Source organism: Pongo abelii, chromosome 2, assembly GCF_028885655.2.
Source record: "Pongo abelii isolate AG06213 chromosome 2, NHGRI_mPonAbe1-v2.0_pri, whole genome shotgun sequence".
In the NCBI taxonomy this organism is placed as follows: Eukaryota; Metazoa; Chordata; class Mammalia; order Primates; family Hominidae; genus Pongo; species Pongo abelii.
In genome coordinates, this window is record NC_085928.1 from 109,412,007 (window position 1) to 109,427,446 (window position 15,440).

General features: G+C 43.2%; 1 long non-coding RNA gene across 2 annotated transcripts; it reads right to left on the reverse strand.

Annotated features, from left to right (window-relative positions):
- Nucleotides 1–2,740: 2,740 nt before the first annotated feature.
- On the reverse strand, nt 2,741–15,110 carry LOC129058341 (uncharacterized). 2 transcript variants are annotated; one of them, XR_008523448.2, is made up of 3 exons: nt 15,064–15,110; nt 4,669–4,847; nt 2,741–4,213 (listed from the first exon to the last, which is right to left on the reverse strand). It is a non-coding gene; the product is annotated as an uncharacterized LOC129058341 (long non-coding RNA). The 2 variants fall into 2 exon arrangements; XR_010139406.1 differs by lacking the exon at nt 15,064–15,110 and adding an exon at nt 7,225–7,970.
- Between the last annotated feature and the right edge of the window lie 330 nt (nt 15,111–15,440).

The following is a 15,440-nucleotide window of genomic DNA, read 5'->3' on the forward strand; positions in this document are numbered from 1 at the left end:
TTTTCTTCAGTCCCTGTTTCTTATGTGTTTGTTTGTTTATATTTAAATGTGATTGTAAATCCTTCCAAGTCGTGCAGCATTTGTTTCCAGCATAATGCAAAAATCATATTTGCTTAGATGTCTAAACTCCCTTCATTCAAACATGTTTTCATACAACTAATTTTTTTCCTCAGTTGCCTGCCTTATCAACTTAAACAGCCTCTAAAGAGATTTGCCCCACATCTCACTTTTCTAAGCTGATTAGAGACCACTGAATATCACTGTGTGTTTTTGATAGTTTTGTCCTGTTTTTTATATACTAGTGAAATGTCTCCACCAAAAGATAGTGTCATTCAGCATTTAACGATTTTTTCAGGCTGGGCGCGGTGGCTCACGCCTGTAATCCCAACACTTTGGAGACCAAGGTGGGCGGAACACTTGAGGTCAGGAGTTCGAGACCAGCCTGGCCAACCTGGTGAAACCCCGTCTCTACTAAAAAAAAAAATATATATATATATATATATATAAATTAGCCAGGCGTGGTGGCAGAGCCTGTAATCCCAACTACCTAGGAGGCTGAGGCAGGAGAATCACTTGAACTTAGGAGGCAGAGGTTACAGTGAGTCAAGATCGCGCCACTGCACTCCAGCCTAGGTGACAGTGTAAAGCTCTTTCTCAAAAAAATAAAAATAAAAAATAAAAATTTTTTCAAACATGAAAATGAGCATGTTTTTGGCAGGCTTCAAATGAGGGTCATTGTTTAATAAAAACACAGTTCATCATAACATCATAAAATGATCTTGAGTCTCATTGTAACATGGTGCTATTTCATTTTGTTTTGTTTTATTATTTTACAGGCATTAACTAACCCAAAGTACAATCTATCACTGAAAGTCTATGGATGATCAAAAAGAGCCATGGTCACCAATGAGACCCAAGTGAGCTCACTGGACAATGACCAAGCTAATTAGAACTGTTTATCCACATGAGAGCTTTCATCAGATTACTGAGTTAACCTTTATTTTACTCAACACTGAGCAGGGCCTGAGTCCATGGAGACTCAAGGCCTCTTTAAGGCTTACTTGAGTGCAATGTTTGTCCTTCTGGCTTCAGTAGGAAAGAACAGCTTCTAGATGTTTTCTGTCCTACATCCCATTCCATGGCCTGGAGTATCTCAGTGTCGTTTCTCAAACCTGAGTCCAAATTACCTGGGTTTCTTATATAAAAGGCAAATTCCTGGGCCCCACACAGAGTCAGGATCTCTGGACTGGAGTCCAGACATTTCCAACAAGCTTCCCATCTTTGGACAACTTTTTTCAGAAAGAGGAACCTACAGGGGGTGCCCATCCAGAATCTCGTTTCTCATCTGAAACTATCCCAGGCACTCCTCAGGCATGGGCTGAAGCTACTTGCACGAAATCCAGAGCCACCTGGTGCCTCTGCAGGGACTCAGTGTCACCCACCAAAACTGCAAATGCTAAATTAGGGACCACTCCTCAGAGAGCAGAGGATCAATTTCATATTCAACCTATAAGTGTCTCCTGGCACTGGCCTAAAGCAAAGTCCTGGCTTGCAGATAATGGCCTCAAGTGCAGACCTGGAACTCTCATAGCCAAACAGTGAGGGCTGCTCCAAACACTCAAACCATCTCTGTGCAGGTGATTGGAAACCAGATTGGACTACAAGAAAAACTTTTAATGGAGACAGCTTCAGTTGAAAAGTAAGTGTCCTTTTGCCCCCACCTCTCTTCTTCCTGCCTGGAATGTGTGTGTGACAGCTGGAGCTCTGGCATCAATAATGAGATCATGAGACAATTTTCATGGTAGAAGTCACAGTCAGGATGATGAAAGAGAAAGAGATAGGGGCCTAGGTTCCACCATTGAATGGCATATATGTTAAAAAAAAAAAAAAAAAAAAGCCTCTATCTTGTTTATGCCACTATTGGTTTTTGTTGCATGAACCTGAACCTATCCATGTGCCAGGTACTATTGCAAGTCCTGGGGATAGGGATGAGCAAAACGTACCAACAGTTCCTGCCTCATGAAGCTTGTAATTCAGCTGGAAGACCAACAGTAAGTAAGATAAATAAATAAAATGTATAGTTTGTTACATGGTAATAAGTACTAAGGAGTAAAAATAAAGCAGGGAAGCGGCTGGACAATACCCTGCCATTTGCCTGAGATGAGTCACTTTTCCAAAGTTTCACCACTTAAATATGACCCTATAAGATCTTCAAAGTGCTCTTTTTTTCCTTTTTCTTTTCTTCTAAAAAAAAAAAAAAAAAATTCCAGCTGAGCACAGTGGCTCATGCCTGTCTGTAATCCCAGCACTTTGGGAAACTGAGATGGGTGGATTGCTTGAGCCCAGGAGTTCGAGACCAGCCTGGGAAACATAGCAAAACCCCATCTCTATAAAAAATACAAGCCAGGTGTGGTGGTGCAGCCTGTGGTCCAGCTACTTGGGAGGCTGAGGCTGGGGGAGGCCTGGGCTAGAGCCAGGTTGCAGTGAGTCAAGATCACATCACTGCACTCCAGCCTGGGCAACAGAGTGAGACCCTGTCTCAAAAAAATAAAATAAAAATAAAAATAATAATAATTTAGAAATACTTTTTTCAATCTTTCAAAAATTGTTTCACATTTAAGTATGGAAATCTTCTAACATACACTAAAGTAGAGAAAAGAGTAAAATGAACACTAATATATCCATCACTCAGCCTCAACAATTATCAGCACTTTACTATCCTTGATTCATCTGAGGTTCTTTTTTTTTTTTTCAGAATGAATACAGTATAATTCCATTTATAAAGAGTTCAAAACCAGTTAAAACTAAAAAAGTATGTTGTAAAAATAACAGTGTATTGTTTAGGGAATCACTCATAGGCAGTAAAACTATAAAAGAGAAGCAAGGGAACACTTACTGCAACAGTAAGAGCGGTCCACCTGGGCAGATGAAGAAGCTAGATGCAAGCAGGGAGGGGCACACAGGTGTCTTCTAAAGTTGTTTCCTAACAGGTTATGGGTAAATGTTGTTCATTTTGTTCTTCAAATATCACATATACATTATACATTCTTCTGCATAATTATACATTTCATGGTAAAGCAAATGAAAAAACAAATCAAATATCTACTCAATGGAAAGGTACTGTGGATGTTAAAATGACTCAGATTCCATCTCCACTCTGCTAAAATTACTTTCACTGAGGTCAAAGACTTCAGTGTCACTAAAGGGAATAAACATTTTCAATTCTCATTTTCTTTGGTGTCTCAGCAGCATTCAACTCTGCTGACCGTTATTCTCCTTGAAACAGTATATTCCCTTGGTTTTCATAAAACCATATTCTCCTGACCATTCCTTCTCAGTCTCCTTCAAAGGCTTGTCTCCTACCACCTAAACCTTAAATATTGGAGCTTCTTAAGGTACATCCATGAAACCCCATTTTTTCATATGCTGTTCTTTCTCTCTAGACACTCACATCCATGTCTATGGCTTCAATTATCATCCATACATCAAAGATTTAGATCTCCAGCTCAGACCTCTCCTCTGAGTGATATATCCCATTATCTTGTCAACACCTTTACTTGAATATTTCAAAATATCTAAATTTTAACCTGTTAAAAATGAAACTCATGATTTCCCTGCAAAACACTTCTAGTATTCTTTCTCAGTGAATGGCACTGCCAGTCATCCTTGACAATTTCACTTGATGAAAACAAACAGGCTTTTGTTTTTCTTTCTATAGAATAGAATAGCTCACTTTCTTTTCTTCCTAGGAAAAGGTTGAAATGAGGAAAGTAATTTTGGTGATGACTCTAAGTTGAAATAAAATCTGTCCAAACAAACAAACAAACAAAAAAAAAAAAAACAAAAACCCCACATTATCTGGTAATTTAGGCTTCCTACATAGAGGGAGCTCAATAAAGTTAGTTCCTTTCCCTCTAATTAAGAGTTTTTCCAAAACACAACAGTAATTTATTTTCCTCTCTCCTTCTTTTAACCCCTTTATGTACATTTTCTTGTCTTCTTTCCACTTCATTTTTGCACACAATAGAGTATTAAATTGTTTCTGATTTTCTTCATTTCCTGTTTCCACTTTTTTCCTTATTTCCCTCATGGCCCACCTCTCTGTGACTGAATCAGAAGACGGTCCTTCAATCAACAAATATTTATCGAGCACTCTGGGATACAGCGATGAGCAAGATAAGGTTCTTGCTCTGATGTGTTTGCTCTGATGTATCTGGAGTGGGGAACAAACAATTACAAAGTAAATAGCATGAGCTAATTAAGGAATTAAAACTGAATGATATAGACAGTAACTGGGTGGCTATCTTAGATTGAGTGGTCAGGAAAGGCCTTTCTGAGGAGGTTATATTTAAATCTTTTTTTAATTATTTTATTTTATTTTTCCATGAGTTATTGGGGTACAGGTGGTATTTGGTTACATGAGTAAGTTCTTTAATGGTGATTTGTGAGATTTTGGTGCACCCATCATTCGAGCAGTATACACTGCACCATATTTGTAGTCTTTTATCCCTTGCCTCCTTTCCACTCTTCCCCCCAAGTCCCTAATGTCCGTTGTATCATTCTTATGTCATCTGAGGTTCTTTTAACCACAACTCCATGGCTGGAATTGACTGGAATCTCAGAGGGGGAAAGACCTTGGCACACCAGTCATTGGTCACCTCTACTCACCTCCTGCCTTAACTCCTACCATAGAACTTAGTAGTCACGGCATCCCTGCGACCTCAGGAAAATGTAGAGAACACAAATTACAATAGGCTTCCAGAATCTTGGAAAAGTTCATTCACCCATGATATCAGCAAGCAATGTGGATTCAAACTGTGACACTTCATCCCAGGCAACAGGATGACCTGTGACAAAGGATGACATAGATTAAACCTTCATTCACAGTGTACAATCGGCCTGGTTTCCCCCACCTCTCATCACCATAACAACCAGCATTCTATAATAAGTATCCAGTCACCTAGAGACATGGGAAAACAATGCAGCAAATGTTGCTATGTTCCAATTATGAAGCCCTGGGTTCCGAGAGGTCTTATATGGCAATCTCATCCTCTGCTTTTGGGTTATTGATCTCATGACATGTAACACCCACCCATGAGCACAGAAAAATTCCCAGGCAGGTTTTTAGGTGCCCCTGACATCTTGCAAGAAAGATAGTACCCAGAGCCACATGTGACTTCCTGAATAATCAGCATCAAAAGAGAAAGAGAGTACCAAAATCACATAGGTCTTACAACCTCCGTAGAAGGAGGATGAGGAATCCTAGCTCTAACTCTTGGGATTATATTAATGCCATAAACTGAACAGAAAGTAGCCTATAGCTTTATTACCCTATAGAACATTAACCAGGTTTGTGTACAACTCAAAATGTTTATTTTGGTGCCTTTCGCAATTCTTCATATGCTCTCAGAACCAGCTTTCCATCTTACTGGTTCCCTCATTGATTAATGAATTAAATAAGCTCTGTGGCTCATGTTCATCCTATTTTGTATGAGTCGTGTTTTTAACTTTTTTTACTTACACTTTACACAAGAACTGTCCACTCAACCTGCTGCCACAGTAATGAATGAGCCTTGTCCTCAGCCCACTCACTCAAAACCCCAAGTCCCCCAAGAGGATATCTTGTTGACTGAGTCTTGCTCATAAGGTCCACCCCTGATTGTGCCAGGTTGGAAAGAGGGGCGATCCAACCCCTTTAGCACTCACAGTGGGAAACAGGTGTAAATGCCCCCAAATAAGCCAGAATGCCATTAGGAAATGGGAATAGTTACTAAGCAATCCAAAATGACAAACGTCAGTGTTCCTTCCTTAAGCCTCTGGTTTACAGAGGAGGGGGCTAAGGCTCAGTCCTAGTCCAGCTGTGTCACAGTCACCAGTTTGCTGCTCCTTGAGAAGCTGCAGAGAACCAGTGGGGAGGGGACTGGCTTTTGAGGGCATCACTGCTGCCGGGTGGCTTGGCCCCTCATCTAAGAATGTTCCAGGAACAAACCCACAGAAAAGGGCATCAGACACTCATCCACCACTGTGTCAAGGAGTTTGTGGGGTGAGAGGCCCATGATGTTTGTGTACGTGGGTATGTATTGTCGGGGCTCAGAAAATGATACCCCAAAGCATGGTGCTTTGGCATGCTGAGCACTTTGAATTAAAATAAATTGGAAGGACTTAGAAGTTGCCCCAGAATCAAAGTCTATGATCTTCCCTTGTGTCTTCCCCCAAGCACAGGGAGGGCTCTCTCTGAAGTTCCCTCACCTAACTGAGGGAAGTTCTTCCAAAAGAGACACAATTGCCTTCAATTTCCTGTCTGAAATCTCATTAACCAGAGAAGATTAATCACCAGAGAAGAAGCTAAAGGTCACCACCACACTCAACTGGACAGATTTTTTTTTGCTATTCTGAGAGATGCTACCTTAGAGATTTTACAGTGGGCTCTCCATAGCCACAGATTCCACATTCACAGATTCAACAACCATAGATCAAAACCACAGATACAAAGGGTCAACTGTACATATTTTCCATCCACAGTTGGTTGAATCCGAGGATGCAGAACCCACGGATACAGAGGGCCAACTGTACTACGCCATTTTATATCAGGGACCTGAGCACCCAGTGATTTTGGTATCTGCAGGGGTCCTGGAGCCAATCCTCTGCGGATATGGAGGGCTGACTATATCTGCATAATAAGACAATCTTTGTTCACAGTGCAGTTCCACCCTTTACCTTCTCATAACTTGTCACCACCTCCCCCGGAGCCCAGAGGAACTTCGTTCTAGGTTATTGTATGTTTTTCAGGCCTATTAATCTCCCCTAAAAATTGTTTGCTCTTTGTCTAAAATTGCCTACATCTTCCACTTCCCTCTCCCCTGTGAAGAGCTATTTAAGCTTCAACCCTCTGGCCCTTCTTTGGGTTTTATACCTTGCATGGTTCCTATGCACTTGTATGTTAATAAATTTGTTTACCTTTTCTCCTGTTAATCTGTCTATTGCCAGTTTGTTTTACAGACTCAAATTCTCTAACTTTCAATGGGTAGAAGGACAGTTCCTCTTGCCCCACCAGTATATGAAGGCCAACCTGCCCTCATTTTTAGGAAACATATGTCCCCAGACTAAAGAATATCTCAGAATTGCTGAGATGCGGCTGTAATACTAGCTGTGTGATCAGACAAGCGATCTAACTTTTCTGGACCAAAATTTCCTCAACTATAGAATGTGAATGCTAGCACCTACCTGACAAGATCATTTCAAGGATGAGGAGAGGAGATTTTATACATGTCAATGAATTTAGTAGCTAGTATTAGTTAAGTCTGCACTGAAGAGGAGAAAACATCACCAACAGTCTGCTTTCGGGGGCTTGGTCTCTTCATCTTCAGCAAGCTGACTGTCTTTTCCTGTGAGGTGACAGTTCTCTAGATAGTTGTGTCAAACTCAAAGATGCTGTCCTCCTCATCATCTCTAAACTCACTTAGCTGTCCACTCCAGCAAGCTGGCATATAATCCTACAGCATTTGCGCAGCCCTAGATGCTCCTGGGAGAAGCAGTATCACAGTGTGAGGCATGTGGGCCCAGCAGCTAGCGAATAGGAAAGAGCAGAGTAGTCCTAGGCATTTGGGCCTGCCTGGCCAGGGCAGCCAGACCAGAGATCACTTGGGCTGGGGCTGGACATGCATCTGAGTATAGTGAAGGGATGCAGCGTTCCCAGTATGGTGGCTGGAAGCAACCATAACAACTGTGCTGTCTTTTTGTCAGAGGTGTTTGAACCAGAGTGACTCCATCTTGAATAAGGACTGGGTAAAATAAGGCTGAGACCTACTGGGCTGCATTCCCAAAAGGTTAGGCATTCTTAGTCACAGGATCAGATACGAAGTCAGCACAAGAAACAGGTCACAAAGATCTTGTGATAAAACAGGATGTGGTTAAGAAGCCAGCCAAAACCAAGATGACGATGAAAGTGACCGCTGGTCATCCCCACTGCTCATTATACTCTAATTATAATGCATTAGCTGCTAAAAGACATTCCAACTGGCACTATGACAGTTCACAAACGCCATGGCAACATGAGGAAGTTACCCTATATGATCTAAAAAGGGGAGGAACTCTCAGTTCCGGGAATTGCCTGCCCCTTCTTGGAAAAGTCATGAATAATCCACCCCTTGTTTAGCATATGATGAAGAAATAACTATAAGTATACTCCGTCGAACAGCCCACGCTGCTGCTCTGCCTATGGAGTAGCCATTCTTTATTCTTTTACTTTCTTAGTAAACGTGCTTTCACTTTATTTCATGGACTCACCTCGTATTCTTTCTTGCACATGGTCCAAGAACCCTCTCTTGGGGTCTGGATTGGGACCCCTTCCCAGTAACATTTTCTCCCTGCTCCACCCCCACCTCCCCCCGGACACCTTCCTCAATGACACCAGGCTGGACGAACAGCACCACTCCTTTAGAGGAACTCATCATTTCCTCTCCACTGTAGAGTTAAGTTGGAGCAAAGTCAGTATCTCTAAATAGCTTCTAAGAATTTGGGAAGGTTTTTATTTTATTTTTTAAGTTTGAAAAAATCTTGTTAAATAGAAACTATGAACAGCGTGTGACTTCAAAGAAGTCTGTGGGGCTGGAAAACTTTTCACAGTATACCCTTTTGTAACTTTTGAATTTGAACCTTGAGAATGTATCTCCAATTTTAAAATAAAATGAAAATTAAAACCTCATTTAAAAACTTGTTAAAACTCTGCTGGGCACGGTGGCTTACGCCTGTAATCCCAGCACTTTGGGAGGCTGAGGCGGGTGGATCACAAGATCGGAAATTCAAGACCAGCCTGGCCAAGATGGTAAAACCCCGTCTCTACTAAAAATACAAAAAAAAATTAGCCAGGCATGGTGGCAGGCGGTAATACCAGGTACTCGGGAGGCTGAGGCAGATAATTGCTTGAACCCGGGAAGTGGAGGTTGCAGTGAGCCGAGATCGCACCACTGCACTCCAGCATGGGTGACAGAGCTAGACTCCGTCTCAAAAAAAAAAACTTGTTAAAACTTGGCTGGGCATGGTGGCTCATGCCTGTAATCCCAGCATTTGAGGAGGCCAAGGTAAGCGGATCGCTTGAGGCCAGCAGTTTGAGACCAGCCTAGGCAACATGGTAAAATCTTGTCTCTACTAAGCATACAAAAAATTAGCCAGGCGTGGTGATATGCACCTGCAGTCCCAGCTACTTGAGAGGCTGAGGTGTGAGGATCACCTGAGCTTGGGAAGTCAAGGCTGTGGTGAGCTGAGATTGCGCCACTGCATTCCATCCTGGGCAACAGAGTGAGAATCTGTCTCAAGAAAACAAAAAACAAAACAAAAAAACCTTGTTAAGACTCAAGATTCTGTGGTTAATAAATGTCCCCACAAAGTATGTCAGTCTTGCCAGCGTCTACTGAGTCCATTGTTTTCTGAGCCTCCCTAACAGGCTCATGGATAGAACGGATTGGAAGATGTGCTGTAGAAATTATAAACCAAGTGGCGTGCAGTGGCTCACACCTGTAATACCAGCACTTTGGGAGGCCGAGGCAGGCGGATCACCTGAGGTCAGGAGTTCCAGACCAGCCTAACCAACATAGAGAAACCCCGTCTCTACTAAAACTACAAAATTAGCCGGGCGTGGTAGCACACGCCTGTAATCCCAGCTACTCCGGAGGCTGAGGCAGGAGAATTGCTTGAACCTGGGAGGTGGAGGTTGCAGTGAGCTGAGATTGCATCACTGCACTCCAGCCTGGGCAACAAGAGCAAAACTCCGTCTCAAAAATAAATAAGTAAATAAATAAAATAATTAATTAATAAAAAAAGAAAAGAAATTGTAAACCAAAAAGTATCTGAGACACGTCTGAATCAATTTAGAAGTTTATTTTGCTGAGGTTAAGGACGAGTGCTCAGGAGGCAGGTCTGTGCCTTTCTCCAAAGATGACTTTGAGGGCTTTGATATTTAAAGGAGGAAAGCAGGCTGGAGGAAAAAAAAGGGAGGATATGGTCACATTACTGAATCCACATGTTGTGAGAAAGGGAGCAGGTAGGGGAATAGTCAATTATATATTCATCTTTTGTTCAGTAAATCTGCACTTTACATAAAACAAGGTGAACGTAGAACAGCTACCTGTGGAAACTTTGTAACATTTTATCTGCAGCTGTCTGCTTAGAAATGAAAGGAAAGGTAGCTTCTTCCATGACTCAGCTTTCAGCTTAATTTTTTTCCTTTGCCATAGTTGTTACTAGAAGGGGGTCCCAATCCAGACCCCAAGAGAGGGTTCTTGGATCTCGCACAAGAAAGAATTCGGGGCAAGTTCATAAAGTGAAAGCAAGTTTATTAAGAAAGTAAAGGAGTAGGCCGTGCACGATGGCTCACGCCTGTAATCCCAGCACTTTGGGAGGCCGAGGCAGGTGGATCACCTAAGGTCAGGAGTTCCAGACCAGCCTGTGGTGAAACCCCATCTCTACTAAAAATACAAAAATTAGCAGGGTGTGGTGGCACGTCTGTAGCCCCAGCTACTTGGGAAGCTGAGGCAGCAGAATCACATGGGAGTCAGAGGTTACAGTGAGCCGAGATTGTGCCACTGCGCTCCAGCCTAGGCGATAGAGTGAGACTCTGTCTCAAAAAAAAAAAAAAAAAAAAAAAAAAGGTAAGTAAGTAAAGCAATAAAGAACGGCTACTCCACAGGCAGAGCAGTGTCGTGGGGTGCTCAGCTGCTTATGCTTACTTATTTCTTGATCATATGCTAAACAAGGGATGGATTATTCATGACTTTCCGGGGAAAGGGATCGGCAATTCCCAGAACTAAGGGTTCCTCCCCCTTTTAGACCATATAAGGTCACTTCCTGATATTGCCATGGCATTTGTAAACTGTCGTGGTGTTACAGGAAAGATGTCTGATCCAGACCCTAAGAGAGGATTATTGGATCTCACACAAGAAAGAATTCAGGGCAAGTTCATAGAGCAAAGTGAAAGCAAGTTTATTAAGAAAGTAAAGGAATAAAAGAATGGCTACTCCAGCCAGTCGTGGTGGCTCACGCCTGTAATCTCAGCACTTTGGGAGGCCGGGGCGGGTGGATCACTTGAGGTCAGGAGTTCGAGACCAGCCTGGCCAACATGAGAAACCCTGTCTCTACTAAAAATACAAAAATTAGCCAGGCATGGTGCCACACTCCTGTAATCCCAGTTACTCGGGAGGCTGTGGCAAGAGAATCACTTGAACCCAGGAAGCAGAGGTTGCAGTGAGCCAAGATCGCACCTCTGCACTCCAGCCTAGGCGACAGAGCAAGACTCCATAGACAGAGCAGCCCCTAGGGCTGCTGGTTGCCCATTTTTTTGTGGTTATTTCTTGATGAAATTATAAACAAGGGGTGGATTATATATGCCTCCCCGTTTTAGATTATATATGGTAACTCCCTGACATTGCCATGGCATTTGTAAAATGTCATGGCACTGGTGAGAGCATAGCAGTGAGGATGACCAAAGGTCCCTCTCATCACCATCTTGGTTTTGATGGGTTTTAGCTGGCTCCTTTACTGCAAACTCTTTTATCAGCAAGGTCTATATGACCTGCATCATGTGCCAACCTCCTATGTCATTCTGTGACTTAGAATGCCTTAGCCATCTGGAAATGTAGCCTCATTTTGTAGGTCTCAGGCTCATTTTACCCAGCCCCTATTCAAGATGGAGTCTCTCTGGTTCAAATGCCTCTGACATACTGAATTGGGGTACCAAGTTTTTATTTTCCTTTCACAAAATACTGCAAGCCCTGCTGGAAGCCTCTTCCACACCACCTCCGGGTGATTCTGGAGCTCCCATCCTCTACCCGACACTCAGACCTTGGTATCCCCAGGACTTGATACCCCCCATCCTCAGGGGCTGACAACCAGCCCTGGGAGAAGAGGTGCTGGGCTCCCTCCATCTGGAAAGAGGAGTCCTGGCACCAGCTGGTGAAATGATTTCAGGCCCTTTCTCAGCCTCTTCACATTGCCCAGGACTTTCCTATCTGACCCCTCCAGGATCCAGACTGGAGATGCAAGAAACCACTCTGACTAGGGACTGGGGTCTAGGGACTGGGGTCTAGGGACTGGGGTTGTGAGGGGTCCGGCTGCTCCTTTGAATTCGGGGAGAGAAACCCAGCGTGTGAGAGGGACTACTCAGAAAATTCTTTTGTGGTTGCTATGTAATTTGAGGGGAAAAAATATTTTTAGCCAAAATCCACATCCATGGCTCTGCAGGAGAAAAGTAAAGAAGCACTCTGCCACAGACAAGGATTCAGTCTGCACTGTGGACCCTGGGCTGGCTCACTGGCTCTCAGGATACCAGCAGGGGCCAATTTCATTCTTGATTCCTTTCTTTTCACAAAACACTAATTAGTTGGCTGCCTGCCACCCACAGCGTTCCCTGAGCTTGTTTGCAGTCCTAGCGGTGGCAAGGTTATTTTATATTCCTGGGTTAAGTCTTTTCCCCTACCTTCCACCTAAGGGACTGCCCCCCTACCCCTCTATTAAGACTTCCACCCCCAACCCACCCATGCCCACCCCTGGTGGCTGCAGCCACCATGAGGCCAGCCTGCAGGCTTAGTTTCATGGGTCTTTGATCTCAGTGGGATCAATAGTGTGATCAATACCTTCTCTTTTGATTTGCAAAGCACTTTCACAAGCAATCTTTTACCCCGCTCGTCACTGTGCTGGGCACACAACAACTCAATAAATTCTGAATTGAATCGGTCCTTATAACCACCCAGTGAGGCAAGTGCAGCAGAACTGATTATTTTCCTCCTCCTCTCTCTCTCACACTTTCTCTTTCTTTCTTTCTTTCTTTCTTTTTTGATCCATTATAAGGAAATCCAAAGAATGTGTGATTCTGACACTAAGGCCACACAGCAAGAAAGTGGCAAACTGATGGGAGAAGTCCAGCCTCCTGCTGCCTGGTGTGAGGGAAGGGGGCCCTTCCACTACACCCATGTGACTCTGAGGTGTATTCTGTGGCTGCTGATCTCTCTTGTTTTTTCTTTCTTTCTTTCTTTTTTTTTTTTTTTTGTGAGACGGAGTCTCGCTCTGTCACTCAGGCTGGAGTGCAGTGGTGCGATCTTGGCTCACTGCAACCTCCACGTCCTGGGTTCAAGTGATTCTCCTGCCTCAGCCTCCCAAGTAGCTGGGATTACAGGCACCACATCTGGCTAATTTTTGTATTTTTAATAGAGACAGGGTTTCACCATGTTGGCCAGGCTGGTCTCGAGCTCCTGACCTCAAGTGATCCGCCCACCTCGGCCTCCCAAAATGCTGGGATTACAGGGGTGAGCCACCGCGCCCAGTCTGATCTCTTGATCAGTATTTCAGTGCTCCTGGTGGCATAGGCCCTTCAGAGCTAGCGCAGGTGCTCTCCCAGGACTTTGGTGTAGGGATTCATGTGATCTAAGATCCCGCCTGTTTCCTTTCTTTTGCTCAGATGGTTTTCTGTAAGTAAAGTTGCTAATGGGTCAAAAAGCATAATTTAAAATTGCCAAAGGAAAACAAATCAGTCTTTTTACTCTGAGAGCCCCTCTGGGAAGGCCAAACATTCCTAATAAATGATTCTTTCTATTCCAGAAAGACACCAAAAAGGGAACTGCAAAAATAACTCATTCATCAAAATACTAGTTTGGCAGATAGTTCTGCGATATCACCAACACCCCCTCTCCAGGTTACTGAGAAATCTGGGGACAAAGAGAACTTACACAGCAGTGGTGCCATCAGCTGCAACAGTTTAACTGGCCGTGAAGGAGCCACTTGTCCCTTTGGTCTAAGCAGGTTTGGCTATTATTTTGCAGGAGTATGGTTAATCATATTAAGAATAATTATCCAGAACTTGAAAGTTAGACAAAATGATGACTAAAAGTTATCTCCGAGTCTCCTTGAGCACTGTCCTAACAATCATCTGAGGACCAGTTAACACCCTGGGGAAATGAAACTTTTGGTTGACTTACAATTGATTGGGACCTAGACTCTAAGAGCATGTGTTCATTTGTAGACAATTTGATAAGTTGCTGTGATGATTAATTTTATGTGTTAACCTGACTAAGCCATGGGGTGCTCAGATATTTGACTAGACATTATTTCTGGCTGTGAGGGTGTTTCCAGGAGATTAATATTTGAATCCATAGACTGAGTAAAGCAGATGGCCCTCCCAGTGTGGGTGGGCCTCATCCAACCCATTAAATGTCTGAGTAGACTAAAAGGTTAAGTAAGAAAGAATTCTGTCTCTCTCTGCCGTCTTTGAGCTGGAACATTGATGTTCTGCCTTCAGACTCAGATTCACACTGGAAGTTATGCCATTAGCTCTTCTGGGTGTGGACTTCTCAGCCTTCATAATCATGGGAGTCAATCTCTCTCTCTCTCTCTTTTTCCTTTTTTTTTTTTTTTTTTGAGACAGAGTCTCACTCTGTCGCCCAGGCTGGAGGGCAGTGGCGCAATATCAGCTCACTGCAACCTCTGCCTCCCGGGTTCAAGCTATTCTCCTGCCTCAGCCTCCCAAGTAGCTGGGACTACAGGCACATGCCACCATGACTAGCTAATTTTTGTATTTTTAGTAGAGACGGGATTTCACCATGTTGACCAGGCTGGTCTTGAACTCCTGACCTCGTGATCCACCTGCCTTGGCCTCCCAAAGTGCTGGAATTACAGGCATGAGCCACCGTGCCTGGCCGAGTCAATCTCTTTTAATCAATCAGTCTCTCTCTCTGTCTCTCTCTCTGTCTCTCTCTGTACGTGTGTGTGTGTGTGTGTATACACACACATCCCATTGCTGTGTTTCTCTGTTGAACCCTAATACAATTGCAAATAAATTTTGTCAGAGATGCCCATGACATCTGTCCAGTAGAAGAAATTATGGTTTTATTGCCCTCTAGGACATGTGGAAGGAAAATATCTTGGGCCCCTTCAAGCTGGGAACTGCTCAGGGCAAATCTGCCTCCTATTCTATTCAGTCTTCCCTCTGCTCTCTGAGATAGATGCATATTCTGATTGCCTTCTTTGGAAAGGCTTATCAGAAACTCAAAAAAATGCAACCATTTGTCTCTCACTTACCTGTGACCTGGAAACCCCCTTCCTGCTTCCATTCGTCCCCGCCTTTCTGGATGGAACCAATGTACTTCCTATATATATTGATTGATGACTCATGTCTCCCTAAAATGTATAAAACCAAGCTGTGCCCCAACCCACTTGGGCATATGTCGTCAGGACTTCCTGAGGCTGTGTCATAGGTATGCATCATTAACTTTGGCAAATAAACTTCCTAAAATGATTGAGACTTGGCTCATCATTTTTCTTAATTGACAGACATTAACCAGTTTTGCATCTAATTTTGCCATCTTATTCTACCATTATTTTTCCCACTAAGTAAAAATTTATTATGGCTCTTCAGAAAAATAAGTAAATAATTCTCTTTGATTTTGTTGTTGTTG